The 23,347-nt window shown below is 44.4% G+C and overlaps 1 protein-coding gene across 3 annotated transcripts in view; it reads right to left on the reverse strand.

Annotated features, from left to right (window-relative positions):
• Ddr2 (discoidin domain receptor tyrosine kinase 2) overlaps nucleotides 1–23,347 on the reverse strand; it is a 134,217-nt gene that overhangs the window by 96,114 nt on the left and 14,756 nt on the right. For 2 of the 3 annotated variants that reach the window (XM_015987768.3, XM_042258549.2), the window contains exon 2: nucleotides 17,499–17,648. The exons of the other annotated variant lie outside the window; for it this stretch is intronic. The gene's annotated coding sequence lies outside the window, so the exon portion shown is untranslated. The remainder of the gene's footprint in view (nucleotides 1–17,498; nucleotides 17,649–23,347) is intronic. 3 annotated transcript variants of the gene reach the window in all.

Consider the following 23,347-nt stretch of genomic DNA (forward strand, 5'->3'; position numbering starts at 1 on the left):
GGAATAGGGATTTGACCAAATTTTCATTTAGAAACATCATCAAAACAATGAGCTGGTTAATAAACTAAAGGGTTTACTGTGGTGATATTGCATTCCTCAAAATATTGTGCACCCTAATAAACTTATCTAGAGTCAGAGAACAGAACAGCCACTAGATACAGAGGCCAGAAAATGGTGGCACACACGCCTTTAATCCTAGCATTTTGGAGGCAGAGATCCATCCAGATCTCTGTGAGTTCAACGCCACACTGGAAACAGCCAGGCATGGTGACTCACGCCTTTAATCCCAGGAAGTGATGGCAGAAAGCAGGAAGATATATAAGGCATGAAAACCAGGAACTAGAGGCTGGTTAAGCTTTTAGGCTTTTGAGCAACAGTTCAGCTGAGGTTCATTCTGGATGAGGACTCAGAGACTTCCAGTCTGAGGAAACAGGATCAGCTGAGGAATTGGCAAGGTGAGGTGGGGTGGCTGTGGCTTGTTCTGCTTCTCTGATCTTCCAGTGTTGACCCCAGTACCTGGCTCCAGGTTTGTTTTTAAGACCTTTTAAGATTCCTGCTACAGTATACGCATTCATGTACGTATATTTGTTTAGCATATAAATGGTGATTTGCATGGTATGTGTGTGTGTGTGTGTGTGTGTGTGTGTGTGTGTGTGTGTGTGTGTAGCTCCAGAGGAATGTGAAGAAAGATAAATGTTATGGTTTATATATGAAATGTCCCCCCTTGGGCTTACATGTTTGAGCAGTTGGTCACCCAACTGGTGGCACTGTTTGGGGGCGCTTAGAACCTCTGAGAGGAGGGGTCAGCTGGAGAAAGTGGGTCTCTGAGACGGTGGGCTTTGAGATTCATGGCCTGGCTCTACTTCCTTCCCCAATTCTGCCACCAGTTCCACGGGGATGGGATTGAGCAGCTGCCACCACAGAGCCACCTGCCAGCATGCCTTCCTCACCATGAGGGCTGGATTCCCTCAAGTTCCAAACCAAAACAAACCTCGACTCTAAGGTGCTTCCGGACTGGTATTCAGTCATTGGGAGAAGCAAAGTAACTAATATAGTAAGTATGATGGGTAGCATATGGTTCCTGCGGCTCCAGCCACTGGTTTGTGAGTGATGCTACAAACAACAGTTCAGAAATATAGTGACTATTGAGTCATAGAAGCAAGAGGCCAAGTATTGAGTGTCCTAGCTAGTTTTTTGTTTGTTTGTTTGTTTTTTGTTTTGTTTTTGTCAACTTGACGCAGGTTAGAGTCATCTGGAAAGAAGAAGCTCAGTTGAGAAAGTGCCTCCATCAGATTGTCTGTAGGCAAGTCTGCAGGGCATGTTCTTGACTAACATGGATGTGAGAGGACCCTAGCTCACTGCAGATGGTGCCCTCTCTGGGGCCATAGTCCTGAATAGCATAAGAAAGCAGACTGAGCAAGCCAGGGAAAGCAAGCCGGTAAGCAGCACTCCTCCATGGCCATCAGTTCTCACCTCCAGATTCCTGCCTTTAGTTCTTGCCCTTACTTCTTCCTTCAAGGATGGACGGTAACGGGAAAGTCAACCTTTTTCTCCTTGAACTCGGTCATGTTTCCTCACAGCAATAGAAACCTTAACTAAGACAAAGAGAAACTGTGGAGGAACAAGGAGCAGAGAGAGACTCTGCCCCCATGGAGTGCTGTGATCTCAGGAAGTTTTAACTGCACACGTGTTGACTCATCCCATCCCACCACAGCTTTGGGAGAGGAATGGTTTGTTGACAGATAGACTGACCACAGCACACGGTGAGGAAGAAGATGCCCAGGTGAACCGGGAGTTATGTAGGTGGGTTAGATTTGGAACTGGTGTCTTAACGTGCAGAGCTCAGCAGCGATCTCCTAGAAGGTTAGCAGTGATGGACAGACAAGCTCTGCGGAGCGCGAACTCTAGGAGCTCCGGGGCAAAGCCTTCTGAGCTACAGAGGCAGGACACAGCAAGCAGGGAACAGCAGGGATCGCAGCACTGTGGGTGCATGCCAAGTGTCCAAGGCCGTCACAGCCTCGCGGGTGAGAAGGGAGTGGGGGAAAGAGAAGCGGCCGAGCGTGGGTAGATGAGGGAGGTGACTGCACAGCTCGAATGGCGGAAATGGGAGACCAGACACCACAGAGCTGGTGACTGGGGTGACAAGAGAGCTGATGAAGCTGTCAGAGGCAGAAAAGGGAAGGAAGGACGTAATGGAGAGTGAGTCCTTCACAGAGGCTGTACCTTTGACACACCTAAGAGCTTGCACAAAGAGCTGGCCAGCTTCAGATCGAAGGCGAGCACCTGAGAGGACTGCCGGGCCAGAGAGGCTGGTCTGTGAGAGAGAGAAGCCTGTGAAAGGAAGGGCCTGAAACCTAGGGCAGCCTGAGAAGGGCAAGGAAGGGGACTTGGAAGAAGAAGTTTGCTCAAAAGATAATGACTCCAGAGCAGGAGAGGTATTGGCTATTAGTCACTGCTTGCAGAGGCTCCGGACACCCCCCCCCAGGCTGCTCCCCAGTTCCTCTATCACAGTCACAGATGGCAGGTGCTAATGGTTCCTTCAGTTGCTCTCCATTCAAACTGCTCAATAGCTAAGCTAGAAAGAGGTAAGAGTTGCATGTGTCTAGTTCATTACTGATTTCTGATAGCCTTCTGCCTGAATGGCCACTAAATAAATATGTCCTGCTTGTGCCATAAATAAGGACAGAAGCGGGAAAACTGGGCTGGTGGTAAGGCAGGAACTAGAGGTCATTCTTGGCCCTCTTCTCTTTCTCTCTACCCGCTGCCTCCCTCTACCACACCTCAGCCCACTTCTCAGGGCAGCTCTCAGAACTCTAGAAGACATCCTTACATGGTGTGTGTGCGTGTGCGTGTGTGCGTGTGCGTATGTGTGTGTGTGTGTGTGTGTGTATTGACAGAGTGCAGAGAGGCCAAGCCACAGCCACTCTTCCCTAAGAGCCCACACCTCTCATTTACTATGAACCTCCTGGCACGCAAGTCAAAGATTTGATCCAGCAATTCAACCGCCATACCAAGCATAAGATGTTTATTAGGGCCAAAGGAAAAAGCAACATCACACCGTCTGGCCCCACAGGCCTTGGACCAGAGTCAAATCCCCAAAATTAGTGTTCTGACTCCTCTACTAACATAACCGCTGGCTTCTGGCAAATCAGAGCGAAGCCACTCACCCTTCCTAATCATGTGAGCCAGGACCAGCAGATAACAGAAGCAGCCAGAATCCCGCTCTTGTCTAAAGCAACTGGAGCCAGAAGCATGAGCAACGCTGAATCCTGCCAATGTCTTTGAAGTCTTCAGATTTGTGATAGCCAAGTCGTTGGTGGCTGTGATGGCTATTCTTGGTTATCAAGTTGACTACATCTGGGATTAACTAAACTCCAAGGATGGAGGGCACACCAGTGAGGTATTGTTTTGCTTAATTTGTAGTAGGAAGATCCACTTCTAATCTGGATCTTGAGACACCTTTAGTCTGGGCCACACCTTCTGCTGGAAGCCTGTATAAGGACATGAAAGAAGGAAGCTTTTGCTCTTTACCTGTTTTCTCTCACCTTGCTAGCAAGTTCATTCCTTCACTGGCATTACAGCCTACTTCTTTGGGATTCCTGCATCTACTGAAGACCAGCTGAGACATCCAGCCTCATGGACTGAGCAATTTCTAGATTCTTAAACTTTCTATTGAAAGCCAATCATTGTTGGATTAGTTGGACCACAGCCTATAAGTCATTCTAATAAATTCCCGAGGGGGAGAGAGAGAGAGAGAGAGAGAGAGAGAGAGAGAGAGAGAGAGAGAGAGAGAGAGAGAGAGAGAGATTCTATAAGTTCTGCTTCTCTGGAGAACCCTAACTAATACAGTGGTCAAGATAAAACCAGAGGGCAAAGACTTCTTTAGTCAACAATCGTCATCGTTTGCCCATGTGACTCCCTAACTGGAATGCTGTGGCCCATTACTTGGCTGATATAGTGTTGCTGAAGGGACTTTGTGGGTGTAATTGAAACATAATGAGTTGGACATTTTCAAAGATGAAGTGGATATGTCTTATCCAATCTATCACAAAGCCATAACTTTAAGGTACATCTGATACTTCTCTGAAGAAGAAATCCCGCCAGTGTTCAGCAATCTCAGCCCAGGCCAAGAGTCGCGGCCTTTCTTCCTGAAAGTTTGCCCCATGCACTTGGACTTACCAACCATCCCTCATAATCACGTGAATCAATAATTAGATATTTTGATATATGCATGCATTGGGTTATGATCAAATAAGTATATCCATCACCTTAAACTTCTATCATCTCCATGTAGTTACAGACTCAGTCTTTGCTTTGAGTTCTTAAAGTACATACCATTGTTCATTATATCACCCTCACTGTGCAAGAGAATACCATGTCTTATTTATCTAACCTAATATTGTAACTCTTGACCCACATTTATCCTCTCCCACTATCATATCCAATAATGCACTGACCAAAAATAAAATGAGAAATGTAATAACAATAATTATTGGGAGATTACTTGGACCCAGATGCTGTTCTGGATGGCAGCGATGTGAATAGGAGCCAGTATCTGTGCCTGTGACTAGTGAGGGCCAGAATGCCCACCTCACCTTAGATGCCTCCCACATAGCCTGAAACCAACCCATCATGAGGAACACAAGGCTGTCATGAGCAGCACTTGCCACAAGGCTTCTTAGAGGTGTATGTAATACCCGAATCGTCCTCTCCCATTTATCTTACTGGTGGCAATACTAATGGTGATAAGGAAATAAGATATACAACACGAGCAAAATCTTTCCAGTTTTTTGCAAGATGGGAGAAAGGGGAGGAGGAAGAGGGACTGAGGGGGAGGGAGGGGGAAGGAGGGTGTGGGGAGCCCACAGCTGACTCAGTTTCCCATATTGAATCTGAAGCCTATTCTGAGTCAATAGAGTTCAGGCTTGCTTGATCTAGAGCCGTAAGAAAGTCCTGATTAGCCCGCAGAGCCTCCTTGAAGGGCTGTGAGAAAGTCCTGATTAGCCCATGGGAAGGAACACACTAGCTAGCTAGATGCAGGTGGCTGATGCCAGCCAGAGGTACATTGAGATAGAAAATGAAACTGCCTGCTCCTTGACGCAAGGACAGGGTAGACAGTGGTTGAATGCCTGTGCTGTGCATTGTTCTACCTCTGTCCTTCCAGACTGTATATAAGCTGGCTGTGAAATAAACTCAGGACTGTCCGGCATTGACCGGCAGTTCTCTTGACTCTTCGGTCTCCATCATTGTGTCTACAACCCACATGCCTCCACCCAGCTACCCAGTCGACTGGTTGGCAGGTTCCAACAGGAGGGGGATGGAGAGAGCACGCACTATAAGAACACATCTGAGCGAGGATGTGAAGAGAGGGTGGCAAAGAGTGGTCCTCAAGCAGAAGGACTTCCAGAGGAGCAGGTTGGAAACCATGGAAGGATGTAGAAGGACACAAAGGGGATGCCTTATATACTTTCCTCTCTCCAGCATGCCACTAAGTCTAGCTCAGATCCTTCAAACCCTGACTCTAGCCATGCACAAACACATAAGCTCTTTCCACTCATCTACACAGATGGAGTGGAAGAAATCCACACCAAAGAGGATCCTTTTAGCTCACAGAGAGAATCTGTTTTAGAGGTCACAAACTTAGGGGAGCTATGGTTTGGATTTGGAAGTCCCCAACAGGCTCATATGTTTCAACACTTGGTCCCCAGCTGTGGTAGAAAGTTAGGGAATTTTTAGGAGGTGGACTCTTGCTAGAGGGAGTGAGCCACTTCGAGGGACTGATAATCCAGCTCCATTTCATGTCCACTCCCTGCTTCTTGAGTATGAAAGCAATGTGACCAGTCACCGCAGGGCTGCCTGCTGGCATGACAGACTCTATTCCCTCAGACTGTAAGCTGAAATAAACCCTCTCTTACGTGGTTTCTGGTGAGGTATTTAGTCATAGCAATAAGAAAATTAATGCAGAGGGTACCAATTGAAATATTAAAATTTCTAAATGTAGGGAAATTAGGAAGAATAACAAGTTACAAAATTTGACAAATAACTGGCTTTCATGATTATCTGTTTGGAACCAGAGCCCCAAAAGGATTCCACATTGTAAACATGTAGGATGGAGCCTAAACCAACCTCACAGTGGGATTCACAGTGGGATTCATATCTCAGCACATATGGAATACTATTGAGATAGACTTTTCTAGAAATATGATGGACTGAGAAAGTTCATGAGAAGTTGCTAATTTTAAGAAAAAAAAATAAGCAAAGCTATAAGTCCAGACTCTGTATGACCTGCCTCTGACTGACAGTGGGGTGATAAAGCATTCATTCGTGATAGCTCAGTGCTCTGGAGAGGGACCTTGTGGTAAGACTGAAGAGAATATGTTTCGTTTAAAAACATTCTCTGTACCACCCTAAATGGGGCACTTACATCATCCCCTCAAAGGCCCAGGAAACACTGTGGAAGAGGGCGCAGACAGACTGTAAGTGGCAGAGGATGGGAGCAGTGCTGTGAAAGACCCTTCTAGATAGGACATGGAAGTAACAATCATGAGCACACAGCAGCTGTGGATACTTGCGCAAGACCTGTGCAAGACTGTGCCTTTCAACACTCCATCATGGATAAGAGAAGTGCAGCCGGGTTGTGGTGGCACACGCCTTTAATCCCAGCACTCAGGAGGCAGAGGCAGGCGGATCTCTGTGAGTTCGAGGCCAGCCTGGTCTACCAAGTGAGTTCCAGGAAAGGCGCAAAGCTACACAGAGAAACCCTGTCTCGAAAAACCAAAAAAAAAAAAAAAAAAAAAAAAAAGAGAGAGAGAGAGAGAGAGGTGCTCATGAGACCCCTTCCCTCTCTGAGGAACTAATGGGAGCTAATGGCTACCATAGTCCTTTCTTGCAGTCTAATGAAGCTCTACAATCCTTGTGAGGAATGATATGGTTAACTATACAAAGAACATGAGATTACAAAGACAACCAATTAAATTGAAACACATTTATCAAAAATATCAGAAATACGCATGGTATAGCATAACATAGCATAACATAATGTAACCTTTTCTTTCAAAGGTCATGGATATTAATATTCCCCTCCTCAATTCTATCACCTTGACCTCTCATATAAATCTCAGATTTGAAGACTTTTACTTTATAGTCCATTCACTCTCCTGTCTCTAGACAAGTCCATACTTACCACCAGTAAATAAGTATTGGGCATGCAAGTAAATTTAAAATCTCACCAGAGATGGAAAACTCAAAATATCCTGTAGTCACTTAATCCAAATCCTAGAACATTTTAGTTTCCCAAACATTTTTTCTAAATTATATATTATTTAGATTCCACTTATTTTTAATTTATAGTAAGTACAAAAAACTCAATTAAACTAGAATGAATTCAATTTTACCTTTCCACTATAAAAATTTTTACAAAGCAAATCATTTATATAAATGAGGCTACAGGAAGAGCTTGAACCATTTTAAGACAGCAAACTGTTTCTAGAAGCTTTAACCAGCCTCTCAGGGGCAATGGCCATGTGTGTTGAACTAAAAGGCAGGATGCCAGATTTGCCAAAGGACATTTTCCCCCGCCCCCAATTGGTGAATTTTCATGAAAAAAAAAGTCTGAAACCTATTACACTTGGTAATAATAGAAATAATTTAGTAAATTGCTTGTGTGAGAATAAAATTTTAACAAAATAAATACTAATTTTTAATAGTTTTTAATAGTACAAACGTTTCCTGATCATTATCAGCTGAGTACTTGAAATCAGTACTTCTCATAAAATTCTGTGCCTATTGGTGTCCGTTATCCAGACTGTAACGTAAGTACACCAACGGACCTACCCTACATTTCCTTAAGGGTTTAAATTATGAAAGGTCTGTTTCCCCAGTCCATTACCACTCCTGAAAACAAACGTTTCCACATGAAGTGAAAGGCCCTTATCCAATAGTGAAGTGGTTGTGGTGTGTCCTTCACCTCAAGAGAGATTTGTTCAAGTCTCGACTCTGCCTGCATATAGGACCTTATTTGGAAATGAGGTCTTTGTAGATGTTCTGAAGATTCACCTTCTGAAAGAGATACCATCCAATGGATCTTTATGAAAGAAAATGGGCAAACACAGGGAGGAGGCAAGGTGGCCACACAGTCAAGACTGGATAGGTGCAGGATCCCTGAGAAGCCTAGGGGTGATGGTGCGCTACCTCCCTGGATCCTCCAGAACAATCTTGGCTCTGCTCACATCTTGGTTTTGTATTTTCTCCAGAACTGTGAGGCTGTAAGTTTCTATTTCTTTAAACATTCAGCTTCTGCTAACTCATTATAGAATCCCTGGACAGCTAATAGAAACAAACTAATCCATTGTTTTTTGTTTTTTGTTTTCTTCAGAAATATTTTCTCAGAGGGCACAGGCTAAGGTTTCGTGTGTCTGACATTCATGGGCTTAACTTGGGATTTTAAAAGTCAAAGGCTAAGCTTGAATCTCCTTGCTACTGAACCTTCATCTCAAGGGGCTTATCCATACAACTTTACCTACAAACAGGCTTTTGGTCATAGATGATTAGCTGCCAGTTGATTTACTAAATATTGAATTAAGACAGTGTTTATTTTGATTTCTGAATTTTTACTTTGGGTATCTTTAAGTCTGTACCCAAGGCACATCACTCACCCACTGTCTTGTCCCTGGCCCCATCTCTGTCTCCCTAAGAGTCCCCCACTCTACCTGGTAGTTCTCATTTTGTCCACACTGAATTACACCCCTTTGTCAAACCTCCCTCCCATGCTCTTGACCTCTGAGTGATAATGCTTGGTCTTGGGTGAAGAGCAACTGACTGCACCTGTGAATTTTGATAACAAAGCTGGTATTTCTGGTAGAGAATTGAGGAAAGTGCCAATCAATGCTGCTTCTAATCAGATGCCTACAGGCCCTCGCTAGACACTTCTTTTGAGGATGGGAATAGTGTCGTCGTCGTTGGTATGGGCATCCTTTGACATTTTCCTGCTACACCCATGCAACTGAAGCATATGTTCCCAAAGCTATAATCTATGGAACTTTAGGGATATACTAGGAACTGTAAGGTTAAGGCAAGCAGCCATCTCTGCAGCATTAGAACAGACAACAGGAAGGGAGTGTTAGTTCACATTATATAATTTTTAAGTAGTGGGCTAAAGTTAGTGTAACAGTGATTTAAAGTATTTTTAAACATTCCTCAAATTTTTTTTTAAAAACTAAAGGAAGTAAAGTGCTTCTTAAGTACCAACTCTCCAGCTGCAATCATGTGTGCTAGGTGATACATCCATTCTTCTTAAGGCAAGAATATTTTTAACACCATTGAGGATTAACCCAGGGTGCCATGCAAGCTAGACAAATACTCTACCATTGAGATATATCTCTGGTCTTACTTTTACTTTTTATTGTAAGAAAGGATTTCACTAGCTTGTCCAGGCTGGTTTTGAACTCACTCTGTAGCCCACTCCGGCCTTAAACTTGTTATCCTCCTCCTCAGCCTCCAGAGTAGAAATGTCTGGGCTTCCAAATATGTATCACCAGAAAGGAAGCATTCTTACCTCCTAAGTCTCCTCCTACACACACACACATGCACATACTACTAAACAGTTGGAAGAACTAGCCTCACAGTGGTTAAGGACTTATACTAGCAAATCAGAGCCATGACTCATCACCCACTCTGCTATGGTGCTGAACCCTCTCCGTAGTCCACACGACCCCTGTTCCCAGCAAAGCTGTTCATCCTTTGTTTGCTGCTCATTCATTCATCTTACAAATACTTAAGGAATGCCCACCATGTGTTTTGCATCATAGTTGGTCCCAGAAAGATGAACAAGAAAAGATTTCTATACTTAAGCAATTCAAAGTCTTCTGTGCCTCTAATAAGAGGGAAGATTTAGAGATGTTGCATCTCTGTCCTAAAGACCATTTAATTAGGTCCTCCCACCCCACAGTGTTATATTCTTGGCATGTGTTTTAATGAAAAATGGTGTATGTGAGTGACCAAAATTTCATACATGACCACTGTTAATTGAAACCACTGGGAACAGATCAAGAAGGAAATGGAACATGACTCAGGAAGTGTGGCATTTAGAATGTGGAAGGGAAAGGCCACTTCAGACACCGTCATAGCCTCTGAGGAGGCATGGATGAGGAAGGGGCAGAGGTGGAAACAAGGCTCCCAAAGCTCTAGAACTGCTGGAAACTTTGGTGAGTATCCTCAGACTCCCTGTTTCACGGGTACACTGTGTGTGATCCGAGAAGGAACAGACCTGCCAGGACCACACAACTGAGCCAACCTGGTCATGTTGAAATTAGTACTAGGCCACTTTACAGTGCTTAACGCATGCCCTGGGAACGTGCTGTCCCCCAGAACAAACACAAGTTCCAATATGGGAAGCCAAGCACTGTCCAAAGAGCGAATCTGAAAGAGCTTTGGAGAAAATACATGGAAGGAAGTGAGGGGGTTGACATTGGAAACATCAGCTGGGATTCAATTCTGAAAGACTGTGGAAACCAATCCAAGGAATGTGGACCTTGTTTTCCATGAAACTCACAGAGTACTCCATAGGTTTGAGCAGAGTCCAAATAAAAACCCTGCATTTTGTTGTTGTTATTTAGCTAGGATTGGGTTGATTTTTTTTTTAAGAATTTAACTTTAAGCAGGGAAGATGTTTCAGAAGCTTTAAAAAGAAAAAGACCACAGAATACAAAGAAAGAAGAAAATTCCCTAGGATTTTGTGTGTTCTCTCTTGAAAGAAAAAGGACATTTCATCACATCTTCCTGTCTTCAAAAATTATATAAGGTTTATGTACTCCTTTTACTTCCTTTTCTCATATAAAAGTAATTTATGCACATTTATGACAGTTAAATCATATAAAGAACTAAAAGGTATCCCTAATCTTTATGACACTTAATGTGATGGCTAATCTTTTTTTTTTTTCATTTTTCCAGACAGGGTTTCTCTGTGCAGTTTTGGTGCCTGTCCTGGATCTCGCTCTGTAGACCAGGCTGGCCTCGAACTCACAGAGATCCACCTGGCTCTGCCTCCTGAGTGCTGGGATTAAAGGCATGTGCCACCACCTTCTGGCTTGGTGGCTAATCTTGATTATCAACTTGATACACCTTGGAAGAAGGAAACTCAGCTGAGGAATTGCCTCCATCACATGCCTATGGGCATGTCTGGGGGGCATTTTCTTGATTGCTAATTGATGCTGGAGAGCGCAGCACACTGTGAGCGATGCCTCTCCAGAGCAGGTGGTCCTATGAGCTCTAAAAGAGGAGGTTGAACCTGAGCCACGGAACAAAATAATAAACATTGTTCCTCCATGGCTTCTGCTTTAGCGCCTGCCTCCAGGCTCCTGCCTTGAGCTCCTGCCCTGGCTTCCCTCAGTGATGGACTCTAACCTGCAGGCTTAAAAAATCCTTCCCCTCCCCCCAAGTTGCTTTTGGTCGTGGTGTTTTATTATAACAGTAGGAAAGCAAAGTAGAACACTAACATTTCGAGATATCTATGCATTGGTTTTGTACTTTTTATACAACTTTGTAGTTTTTATTTTTATGTCATATAAAACTACAAAAATCATTGGAGGTTTCTCTATCTCTCTCTCTCTTTCTCATACACACACACACACACACACACACACACACAAAACTGTAACCTCAAAATTAGCAACTGACATTCTTTTTTATACACACAAAATGTTGTAATAAGTATCTTTATACATAAAGTATTCATAAAACTAAAATTCTTTAATCAAACAGTATGGATACTTTTTAAAGTCATTCATACATCTTGTCCGGTTGATTTCTACTTTTTATTACTTCATACATTAAAAAAAATATACAATTCTAGGATCAGAAAGAATTAGAAATTGTATTGAATGAAAGTAGATTCTCCTATTTTGATAGTCTTTTTTAATTAATAAATATTCCCTATGTAAAGAAAAGAAAAATCTCCATGAAATTAGTTCACAGTAGGGGAGGGGTGGCCGAATAGCTTTGTCGTTCACTCCTTGGCTGCTCCCTGAACCCCATGTTTTTCTGTCTTCCCAGCAGTACTACATCCCCTTTCTTTTCTCAGCAGCCCTCCCAGCCTCCAGGATTTATGGAGGGGAATTCCACTGTGAGTTTCCTAGCACAGGGCCCAAGTGTTCATCCTAAGGCTTCCGCGTCCGTCCTTGCCCAGGGCTTTGAGAAGTACAATTTCGCAACAAAGAAGGTTAACGGTGCTTTGCTGATCCTAATGGACTACGGGTTTCCACACTGTCTTCCCTTGGGTGCTGTCCCTGTCTCTTGTTCTGTAGCCACAGGAGGCTGGCCTTTGCCCATCCCAGAGCTGGTACGTCTGTAGTTACCCACCCTCCAGTGTAGTTAGAGCCCCTGCCTCTCTCTCCTGCTTGGCATCGTTCAGCTGCAAACCCCCCTGCTCTCTCCCTGGACATCATCTAGGCACCCGCAGCTCCCAGCCGCTGTCCGTTCCGGTCTTTCTTACACATTGCAGTGAAATCCAGTTTTCCTACAGCAAACTTTCTAACATCTCACAGTGTCCCTCAAACAACTACACCAATTCTTTGTCACCTACATGGGAACAAAGGTCTAATATTATGCAGTGGTTTCATATTAAAAACAAAAAATCACATGCTTTTAGGTAAGTAAACCCAGCATGAAATGCTGTGGGATCTGTAGGATGGGGTCTTCTAGACACAAGGAGTGTTAAATTCCTTAAGGAATTCCCTGAGGGCTCCCTGGAAGAAATTACGTAGTTATCTATGCAAGGAGTCTTAATTCATTCCTACAATCTCTCAGAAGTGTAGAGATATGAGTCAGAATCTAGAACTGAGGAGAAAAGAGGGCTCTCCACTCGTGCCTAATCCACCTTCTCAAAACATCATTTGTGTGGCGACCTACACAGACAGAAATAAAAAAAGGAATTTAAAGTCCCAGGGCTATAGCAGATTCCCACAGAATCCCACACCCAACCTCTTGGGCTCCAGGTAACTCTGCCTCCTCCTATGCCTACCTCCTTTGAAATGTTGTTCTAGAAGAAAAGCCAGGCTAGGACACTCAAGACTTGCAGATCAGAGCAGAGTGCCCCGATCCTCAAATGGCTTGGGGGAGGGGGGGGCTCTCCCTCCTCCTCCTCCCACAACCTCTAGACTCTGCTATGTCTGTGGAACAGATGCCTGGTTCAAGCTGTTCCGCTGCTCCTTGACGACTTCTGTCATGGTGTATACAGTCTCATACACTTGGCAGACACAAGCGGCGATTCTCACAACTGTGGGTGCCATCATCTCACAATTGGAAAAACCCCAAAGAAGACACAGGTGGTAGGATTTTCCTGGGAAGTTCAAAGAGGGAAACATCTGAATCTACCTGCCCAGAGGCCAGACCAGAAGTGGGGCTAGGGCAGGGGGGGGGGGGGGTCAACTGCCTTCCCAATAGAAAACACAAGTGACAACCAGCCTGAACAAGGGTTGCTTTTTCCTTTTTATTAGTGTGTGGAGGGGTGGTGTATGTGTGTGTGTGTGTGTGTGTGTGTGTGTGTGTGTGTGTGTGTGTGTGTGTGTAGGGGTGGTGTGTGTATGTGTGTGTGTGCTGACATACACATGCCTCCACACATATGTGGAAATCAAAGGGCAACTTTTGGGAGTCAGTTTCTCCTTTCACTGTGGTTTTTGGGGATCAAACTGAGATCATCAAATGTGTGTGGCAAATGCTTGCATCCACTGAGCCCAAGCATGCTTCTCCTCAGAGTTTCTTCTTGGCTCATTCCCAGCCATCTCTCTGGAAGGTAGAAACCAGGAACCCTGTGCCCCATAAAGCAGGAACTTAGAGTAGGTTCACACTTGCGTAGCAATTCAGTGAACATTGCCGGCAAGGGAATGCTTAACATTATTCCCCACAGCTCACGACTGGGGCTAAAATATTCAATATGATATGAAAAAGTGTACGGCGTTGAGAGCTGAAAGTATGAAAATAAGATTTCTTGCCAGCAGTCCACGTTCTGCTCAGAGAGCAATAGAGTTTATGGCTGATTCTTAAAGAAAGATCAAATCAACACTAACAGACTGGGATCTTAGAAAACACTAGCTCAAAGTACGCTGTGCATACACATATAGTGTTAGGCCCCAAGTATAATATTTCCCCAGAAAGTTTATTTTTATGACATCTCAAACCTCATTCAGAACTACCTGCACTCATCAAGTCAGACACCAGGAATGAACAGTTCTGGGAGTAAAGTCATCCCCCTCCCAGAGCAAGGACAGTACAAATGCTGAGTCCCCAAGATGGCATCCAGATGTCCTCTCCCAGCCAGCCGTCCAGGCTCCACTCCCTCTGGCAGCTGTGTTCTGCATCCTTACCCCCACTCTCCACCCACCCTCTGCTCCGAGGAGACTGCATTTCCTCTCTCCTCTCCACCTCACGTGCCCAGCCAGGACTCTCTGGATCCTTGTGGCCCAAGTCAGCTCCAACAATAACAACTGACCATACTCTCCCTTCTACATGCTGAATTCCTTCCTAGCTCCAAGGTTTGGCTCAAGTTACAGGCCTTTCAAGTGTGGGACATTTCTTCTACAATATTCCAGAAAAGGGTGCCATCGTCACCCTCTTTCCATCTCCGCCACTCTCTCGAGTATATATAGCTTCTCTCTCTCTCTCTCTCTCTCTCTCTCTCTCTCTCTCTCTCTCTCTCTCTCTCTCTCTCTCTCTTTCTCTCTCTCCTTCATCTCCCTTTTGCCCATTAATAACTTAGCTGGGATTGTCTCTTATTTACGGAGTTCGGTGTCTTTCCTTCCTACCACTTCCACAATTCCTCAAAACATCACAGACACTCAAGAGACATTGTTCCCATTTTACTAAGTAAGAATAGCATCCAAAGTTCTTGAATCTCAGCAACAAGAGAGCTTATTGGCCCCCAAACCACCAGTTCTTCTGGTGCTTCTGGTGCTGACATCCATCGTGAGCTGACACTCTTTGGAGCATTGCATATCCAGAAATGTCTAAATCAACCTGGGAGTGTTTTGCCTCCATCTCCCCCTGACAGATTTGCTTCCCTCCATTTCTAGCGGATCCCCTCACTCTCTGGGGGTCCACTTATGAGAGCTGTGGATCCTCTAATTAGTTACTTCTCCCGATCCCAACCTTGTCGGAAATGATCCTGACACAGAGCTTCATCTGCATCATCACCGTGTTTCATTTATCTCAGCCACAACTTGCTTGGTAGCCAGCAGATGGCTCCCAGGTTCGATTCTATTCAACCTTCAGTCATTCCCACTTCCAACACCCCACACAGTGCTGTCTTCGTGCCCTAGAGCAGCACATGTGCTCCAAGATACATGGGACCACTGTCTCCCACCACAGATGAATCGGAAACAGACCATACCTAGGTCTCTGTGATGGGAAAGAGCTTCTAAGTCATGAAGGGAAAATCAAGCCGCAGTTGAAAATTCAAGGAGAAATTCTTGTTGGCAGAGCTCTCAAGCAGAGACGATGCAACTGTGTCAGTCTGCGGAGAGCTTAGCAAGGACCAGTTTCTTGTCTCCTTATTACTAAGATGACCACCTATTCAGCATCCATACTGAAACGTGCAGGAAAAAGAGCTGTCAACGGGTCATGCCGAGCCCACGGTTTGTTGATAGTCTTTGCATAGTGGGTTCTGACAGAGGAAGTTAACTATAACCCTGGGCTCTGCTTGCTTGTGTGGTTAATGCACAGGCTTCACAGCACAGAGCCTGGTCCCTAGTGGACATGAGAGCTCCCAAGGAGACACTATCAATTGCTACAGAACCTGGGTGTTTAAGATGTTTGTATAATGAAGGTATAATTGACCAACTTGTCTTACCTCTCTTCTCTCTCTCTCTCTCTCTCTCTCTCTCTCTCTCTCTCTCTCTCTCTCTCCTCTCTTCTCTCTTCCTCTGTCTGCTCACTCTCTCCTTATGTCTTCCACCTTCTACTCTGTCCTTTCTCCTGACTCTAATTTTCCCACTCTCTCTCTCCACTATCTATCCCACCCAATAGCTCTCCTGTTATTTCTGGCAGCTCGAAAGAACTTGGATTGGTGACAAAAAGGACCTGTACCTGAAGGAACCAACATACTTCAGAAAACTCCCAGGTACCACACTATGAAAGTGGTGGGGGCCGGGGAGAGGGGGCGACAAACCGAGCCTCATGTCACAGGGCTATATTTAGCATATGACTTCCATATTAAAATAATGGCTTCTGGAAATAGTTATTTCAGATGGGTGGTAGAGGAAGGACGACCACAATGATAGCCTCTGAAAGGTAGAGAAGAATGAGTCATAGATAAATAATGCTTGAAAATCTAATGGAACAGAGAAAACCTGCAGTAACTTCTGATTAGTGGCTAAGCACAGCTATGAATTATTCATTCTGAACTATTACTGTGGAGGCTCTGGTTAAGAGTTTGTCGAAGGAAGGATGAAAAGAAAGGAGAGCAGGAGGGAGACTGATAAGGCTGTGGAAAGAATTCATTACACTATGACTTATCACCACAAGGAGGGTAAGTAATAGTGAGGAGTTTCCCTGATCAGAAAGAGAAAATTGCACATAGTCAAGAATCCCTGTGACAGAAAAAAAAAAATCTCCTGAGAGGAAAAAAAAAAACACAAAATTTTCCCTGTACTCAGGAATCATTTGCCTCACAGTCCCACATGATATGCTCAGTCATTCCCATACTCAACAATATTGCAGAAAGGGTATTGTACACAGGCAAGTCTAAGGCAGGTCAGGGATCCTCACTGGACAGCCTCCAGGTGCCGGGTGGGATGCAGGCATGAGGGAGATGGTGTGTCTTGGATCAGTGAACTCCAGCATAGGAAGGGCTCAGAACCAAGACTGTCAAGGCAGTGAGGCCCCACGGTGTAGCCTCCACAGGCCTGGCCCTGTGCAAGGTCCTAAAGATACACCTGCAGCCATGAAAGAGGCATGATGCTGATATCAGTGAGCTCTATGATAGAAAGATCTCAGAATCATGAAGCTGCCACAGTACTAGGCTCACTGGTGAGACCTGACCTGCCCAAAGAGTGAGGTGAGAAGACTCACAGAGACCAGAAGTTACCTCCGGCAGACCTCCTTGACATAGGGGGAACTCCTGGTAAAGTCTCTACAGTGTAGCATGCTTCTCTTTTTGCCTCGAGTCCTGGCTCAGTGTACAAATCTTCCCTCTCTCTGAGGTAGGTATTGCAGTTATTTATTCCTCTGAAACTGTGCTACAGAATACGGCCCTAGAGCCCAGTTGTGGCGGTTCTAAGTATTGTTTTCCTGTTAAGTCATTCAAATTACTGTTGAAAGAAAGCAACTTATGAAAAATGATGAGATTGTAATATTAGAAAACACACCCAGGAATCCAACATTCCCATGAGTACCGGGATGGGCTGATCCAGCATTAACCAAGAGAGATGGCGTTTCAGTGTGAGTCACACCCTGACCACCTCGACTTCCAATATCATGTGGCAACAGAACTACAGTGACTGACTACTTACGTCAATGGGTGCAGAACATTCTCTGTAGGACAGAATCCTCCCAAGCAGAAGGCCTCTGCTCCTCTTCAATTATTTCAGCTTTAAAAGAAGTCAAGCAACAAGCCTCAGAATTTTCTAGAACATCGAATGTCAGGCCACTTGTAGATTTCCCTTCATGGAAAGGGGGAAAGGAAAAGCAATATTTTATTACAAAGTTTTGTTTCATTCACATTTTGTCCCTTCTTAGCATCCCCATTCACAGTACACAACAAAGCTTCCAAGCACCTCAAGGGAGTTTCATTTCTATCTCCTGATATTGAGTGATTTAGAAATTAAAACAGAACATTTTAAATTTATTATATATTCCTTGGTGACAATTGTGTTAACATAAATATTAATTGCTGTGAAAAATAAATTTTTCCCAGAAAATTTTGTGAGAAGAACAGCATCATTTTACATTTTTTGAGATCTCAAACATCTGGCTTCACCAAAAACAGCTGGATTATCATATCTGCTTCTGGATTCAATTTGTTGCAGTATCACATGTCAGTTAACCTCTGGAAAGCTCCTCCATGTACTCACAAGAGAATGAAAGGAAGAGAAATCAAAAGACATCTTGGCACTATCATGAAAATAACTATCACGTGGATCTTCCAACTGAGCCTCAAGGACTTGAGGGGATCCCATACAGCATCCCATGTGAGAAAAAAAAAAACTCACATGTACATCAGACTATCACCCTCTACCTTAGATGCAACTGGTTATCTGTTCTAATAATCAGTTGTCTAGGAATACTCCACATGTATGTGGATTTCATATATATACATATATATGTTTGCTATGAATGTATAGACTTAAGTTTATAAGGTCAAGTGGCTGCAAACTATTCATTTCACTTGGTTCCTCTGTTTTACAAGTTGGGGCAAGTTCTAAATCAGCCTCCTTTGTAGTTGCCTCTCTTTCCACTGATCCCTTGTGAATCACTGAATGAGTATGTGTGCATGTATGCATGTGAGTGTGTGTGTGTGTGTGTGTGTGTGTGTGTGTGTGTGTGTGTGTGTGTGTGTGTGTATGAACCCTATCTGGTGCCTATGGTTTGGGTGGGTTACAAAATGACTACATAAGTGTCATTTCCTGGTAGGCACAGAGTGGCCACACCAAGTAAGAACAAATGCCATGAGGCTAAAGACAGTTTTCCTGCATCTTCTGGTTTCCTAACAAAGCACACAGCTGAAATCTTCCAACTCTGAGGAACAGCTGAACTTTGCCTTAGATCCCTGTCACTCCACAGCAGGACTTATTACTAGGGAAGAATGTCTTAGAATCTGGGGCTAAGTGAACAGAGCTATTTAGAGACAGCAGCCTCTCTTGAGACTTACTCTCCTATCAGCATTATGTTGACATGAGGGGAGAGCAAGGTTCTACTTCTGAAAGCTCTTTCCCTATAGTACTGAGATGGCAAACAGGTAATCCTGTTGGCTCACAACTTCCCTGAATAGAAGCCAAGGAAGAACCCAACTCCTACAGTTAACTGGTTATTCATTGAATCCCTCAGAGGTTAAACTCTGCTCACATCCACAGAGGCAGATATGGAGATACAGTACCATTCTGTCTTAGTTCTATTGCTGCAATCAAACACCATGACCAAAAAGCAAGTTGGGGGGAAAGGGTTTGCCTGGCTTAAACTTCCAGATCATAGTCCATCATTGGAGGAAATCAGAACAGGAACTCAAGCATGGCTATACCTGGAGGCAGGAGCTGATTCAGAGGCCAAGGAGGGTCTGCTTACTGGCTTGCTTCCTATGACTTGCTCAGTCTGTTTTCTTATAGAACCCAGGACTATCAGCCCAGGGATGGCCATCCACTCAACAGCTGGACCCTCCCCCATTGACTACTAATTGAAAAAATGCCTTATAGCTGGATCTCCTGGAGGCATTTTCTTAACTGAGGCTCCTTCCTCTCTGATGACTAGCTTGTGTCAAGTTGACACAAAAACCAGGCAGTACAGGCTCCACGAAGTAATCCTGTGACTTCAACACATGTAGCATACCAAAAAGGCATGGCACATGAGCATACCTACACACACACACACACACACACACACACACACACACACACACACATGCATGCGCACGCACGCACGCACACACAAATAATAATAATAATAATAATAATAATAATAATAACAAATAATTGATAATTAAACCACTATAAAACTAGCAATGGGGGTTAGGGGAGAGAAGTCTGAGCTCCTTGCCTGCATGAGATTAGAAACACATCCAACACATCCTTATTTGTTTTTTTTCTTTTGAAAACCAACAGAAGGCTTTGTTCATAAAGAAAGACTGAACATAAAGAATTCTGTTTCCTAAGGAGAGAAAAAGATAGATATTGCCTGTAGAAAGGCAGAAAATTGAGCTCAGCATTCAAGGGAGTATGGTGCTATCCTTGCATGGATTGATCAGCCACCTGAGGCAGGAACAGACATTTGAAGTAGGTGAGAAGACCTACGAAGGAAACATCCGAAGGCAGTCTTGCCCTGGGTAAGCAGGGGGAGAATACCCATGGGTCCTCTGACCCATCGCAACGTCCTTATTTTTGCAGATGACCCCAAACCCAGAAGGGTAATTTATCCAACCTCTCGGAACAGCTAAGAGAGTGAGTGACTGGGAATCGGAATGGCCTTAGCATCTGGGATACTGTGAGAGAGGCCTGAGAACGAGCTGCAGACTCCCTTTGTCTGTGCCGTAACAGTCAGCAGTGTCGGGCCTTGTCATGTCATCAGCTCAGGGGCTCAAACCACATCTTATTCGTCATCTTGTCACTGTCCCCACTACCTCTCCTTCCTGTCTCCACCACCAGTTATTACAGAGCAGAAAAATCACAGATCACTTCCCTCTTCTCCACATACATATGATCTGAGACTTCTGGGCTTGGGAGGACCTTAATAATTCATCTAATGTTAGAGAAAAAATACCTATGGAAACTGGGATGGAGAGGCTGAGAGTGACTTGCCCCAGACTGTCAGTTAGTAGATTCCAGACCCCAGTCCCAGCCTCTGGTTTCTTTCCTTTACACTACAAAGTCCTAGTGTATGAGGCTGTCTTAGTTAGGGTTTCTACTGCTGTGAAGAGACATCATGACCACAGCAACTTTTCATGAGTAGGAAAACATTTCATTGAGTAGCTTACAGTTGTAGAGGTTTAGTGCATTATCATCATGGTGTGATACGGTGGTGTGTAGGCAGACATGATGCTGGAGATGGAGCTGAGAGTCCTACATCTTGACTTGCAGGCAACAGGAAGTGGTCCGTCTCACTGGGTACAGCTTGAGCAAAGGAGACCTCAAAGCCTGCCCCCACAGTAACACACATCTTCCTACAAAGTCACACTTACTCCAACAAAGCCATACCTCCTAATAGTGCCAAACCTTTGAGGGACTATTTTCTTTTAAACCACCACAGAGGCTTATTTCTAAGACATACTCTCCAGTGACTAATTTATCCAAACATATGATATGCATTCCTCTCCCCTCAAGGTGTTCCTTCCCAAAAGAACTCATGGTTCGTTAAGCTTGTGAAGTGCTACAATCTACCCTCTCTATGATAAGTAACCCTCTGTAGGGGAGGGGTATAAGTATACTGTGTTTCTGCATATGTACATGTTCATGTCCATGTGCATGGAGGTGCATGTAGAGGTCAGAGGTCAGTATCAGTTGCCCTCCTTAATCACTCCCACCCTATTTTTAGAGATAGAGTCATTGAATCTGGAACTCACTGATTTGGCTAGACTAGCTGACCAGCAAGCTCCAAGGATCCTGTCTCTACCTCCCTGATGCTGGGCTTATAGGCATCTGCCACCATGACTGGCTTTTGACATGGGTGTTGAGTATCCAAACTCAGGTTCTCACGCTTGCACACCAGCACTTTCCCAGCTGAGCCATGCCCCCAACCCCGTGCAACACTCTTGTTCCCACAGGAAAAGAAAGAAACCTGTCTAATTCTCTACAGTCGTTTCCAAAGTCACTTGACCCCAGGACTCTCAGCCTTTACCCCACTGCTTTGTTATCTACTAACATGTCTCAATTTTCCAAAGGTTGTGCTTTGGAAAACATAATCTAAGTCTCATTAGTAAGAATGCCTTTTTATATCCCAAGGAAAACATCCCTATGGAGTGGTCCTCTTGGCGGGGACCTAGTAGGGAAGCCATGAGACACAAAGGAAGAGAAACAATAGTCACCATCTGTTCCAGAGCCATGTGTACTGTCAGCAGCAAAGGGTGAGGTGGCCACACACACTGTCATCTGGAACTCTGGTCCTAGGCTAAAGACACTCCACTCCAACCACAGGTTCTCATCTACTCAACATCAGCTAGCGTGATTTTCCTTCTACTTCTGTTCTCTGTTAGTAGAGACACTGTTATACCAGGCCCTTCCATGTCTGCTGTAGCTTTTTGCCATCCTGACCTAAAAACTCTGGACCTCTAAAAGAAGCTTTCTAATGAAAGTCCCCACCTGACTCCTTCTCCCCTTCAATTCCCCTTAGAAGATGCTGTCCTATTAATCTAAGACAACGTTGCATTTGCTTTCAGAGAAATGAAATGTTCAAAACTCTGCAACAAGCAAGGTCTTTCGATGACGTCCTAAGTCATACCTGTGCAAGACAGCACAATCCATGCTCCCCCAGCAAATTCCCATCACCCTGGCTCATCTGCCGATACCACCCTCCTCACTCACGCAGGGCGGCTGTTGAGCTCTGCATTCTGCTCTGTTTCTGCCTCTCAGATTTCTTCTGGTTCTTACCTTCCACCTCCACCACAAGTCCTGACGTGGGGCAAGCACCCCACCCACTCCTGCTCTCGCAGATACTGAGTCCTACTTGGCACATCTTGCTCTTTGACTGATGCTTGCATTTCCCAACTCATAGTAAGCTTGGGAAGGCAAAACGTCAGGCATTGTTAAGTGTACTTAGAAAGTAACCAGAAATTTCTCTTGATGGATAAAAGAGTTCATATTCATTTCATGACTATGAGTTAAGCAGAAAAGTTGAAGCCTACAAAACCTCAAGTCAAAAACTAGGAAAACTAACCTCTTTGGAGGACTCAGAGGCATTTAGAATAGATCTTTCTAGTTAAATTGACCTTAGAATTTGAAAACAGTGAGAAAACATATTCCACCCCATCTTAGCGGACCCGGGGAACGTCACTAATTTGTATAAAGACAGAGCTGAGCTTTCTGCCGCTTTCCTGCCAGCTTCATGCTGCGCTCCAGGAGGGAGGGTCTAGACAGGGTGTGTCAGGTGACGAGTCTCCAAACAGTCCAAGAGGTTGGTCTAAACAAAATTCATCCCAAGAAGACTCCCTTGGCAGCTGCTCTTTCCTTCGTTTATTCTTTTAATTGTATCCCTACCATTTTGTATCAATACGTTAAGATATGAGGATAGATTTTTTAGAAAGCAAACAAACAAACAACAGCCAATCCTGGTACCTGGGTCATCTGTGGTCAAACGCAGTTTTACTTACAGTGTGTGCAGACCCACAACAGATCCACCTGAGGGAGTCTGCTTAAACATATACAGGTCCCCTGGCTAGTGTGTGGAAATTTCTTACTCATTGTCCAGAAAAAAAAGTCTGAGACAGAGTTTTTTAAAAAGCATTATAGGTGATTCTGGAGCATATTGAAGCTTGAAAGCCAGATGAAAGACTGAACCAGTTTGTTTGTTTTTAATAGCAAGTATATTAGGGGTTAATTCTAAAGCAGCTATGCTCAGGAATGGGGGGGGGCGTGTCTTGTCTAATAAAGTGTTTGCCACACAAGCAGGACCTGAGTTCAGTATCCAGGATCCACATAAAAAGGTCAGGTCCACACTGGCT

Source organism: Peromyscus maniculatus, chromosome 11 (assembly GCF_049852395.1).
Source record: "Peromyscus maniculatus bairdii isolate BWxNUB_F1_BW_parent chromosome 11, HU_Pman_BW_mat_3.1, whole genome shotgun sequence".
Lineage (NCBI taxonomy): Eukaryota > Metazoa > Chordata > Mammalia > Rodentia > Cricetidae > Peromyscus > Peromyscus maniculatus.